Raw genomic sequence first — 1,133 nt, 5'->3', positions numbered from 1 at the left:
GAGGGAGGGGATCGCTGTCGGGAGCCGTCGCGGGGCGGTCTCGCCGGCTCAGCCCGGGCCGCCGGCAGCCGCCGCGCCGGCCGCTGGTAAGTGGTCCGTATTGTTGCTGGCTGCAGGCGCAGTGCCTGGCTTTGTTCTGCGCCCGCCGGACCGTGAAATTACGTCGCTATCGGCGGCCGCGCTTCACGTCTGGACGGGTCCGCGCGGCTCCCATCTTTTCCTCCGCATCTGCTCTACCATTCCTGGGCCACTCCCCCGTGGCACTCACTGCGCTGCTTCGCGTTCGCGGCAGCTACTTGCAGTGCGTTACGGGGCACTCTTACTACGTCCGAACGGGTACCGCGAGCGGTGCTCTACGGTACGCGGTGTCCGGGCAGCCTGGGCACGCCCACTGTCTACGGACACTACTAAATCCGCCCTCCGTGGCGTCGGTGTAGCTCACCTGGCTCGTTATTCGGATATAGAGATTCTGATCTCGCTGCTGGCATGGCTGCGAGTTTAAGTAAGCCGTTACTGTGGGTGTAGACTACATCTCCAGATGACAGATGCGCTGTGACTTCAAAAAGGAAAAATTTGAGACACGGAAACTAATAACTACAAGGTATTATCTTCTAAGCTTGGAGCTTTTTAAACTATAGAAATTCTTCCAATCCATCTGTGGCATACAGCAAACCAATGCTTAACAGTATTGGTCGCAATTTTAATTTTTTATTCCAGAATGAGATTTTCACTCTGCAGCGGAGTGTGCGCTGATATGAAACTTCCTGCCAGATTAAAACTGTGTGTCGGACCGAGACTCGAACTCGGGACCTTTGCCTTTCGCGGGCAAGTGCTCTACCAACTGAGCTATCCAAGCACGACTCACGCCCCGTCCTCACAGCTTTACTTCTGCCAGTACCTCGTCTCCTACCTTCCAAACTTTGCAGAAACTCTCCTGCGAACCTTGCAGAACTAGCACTTGCCCGCGAAAGGCAAAGGTCCCGAGTTCGCGTCTCGGTCCAGCACACAGTTTTAATTTGCCAGAAAGTTTCATATCAGCGCACACTCCGCTGCAGAGTGAAAATCTCATTCTGGAAACATCCCCCAGGCTGTGGCTAAGCCATGTCTCCGCAATATCCTTTCTTTCGGGAGTG

At 55.0% G+C, this 1,133-nt stretch overlaps 1 non-coding gene across 1 annotated transcript; it reads right to left on the bottom strand.

The window, feature by feature from the left end:
* Positions 1–781: 781 nt before the first annotated feature.
* On the bottom strand, positions 782–856 carry Trnas-cga (transfer RNA serine (anticodon CGA)). The gene has a single exon. It is a non-coding gene; the product is annotated as a tRNA-Ser (tRNA).
* Positions 857–1,133: the final 277 nt, after the last annotated feature.

The sequence above is a fragment of the Schistocerca serialis genome, chromosome 1 (assembly GCF_023864345.2).
Source record: "Schistocerca serialis cubense isolate TAMUIC-IGC-003099 chromosome 1, iqSchSeri2.2, whole genome shotgun sequence".
NCBI classification, from domain to species: Eukaryota; Metazoa; Arthropoda; class Insecta; order Orthoptera; family Acrididae; genus Schistocerca; species Schistocerca serialis.
Note: the sequence above shows the minus strand (reverse complement) of the source record. Positions and strands in the feature narration are given on the sequence as shown.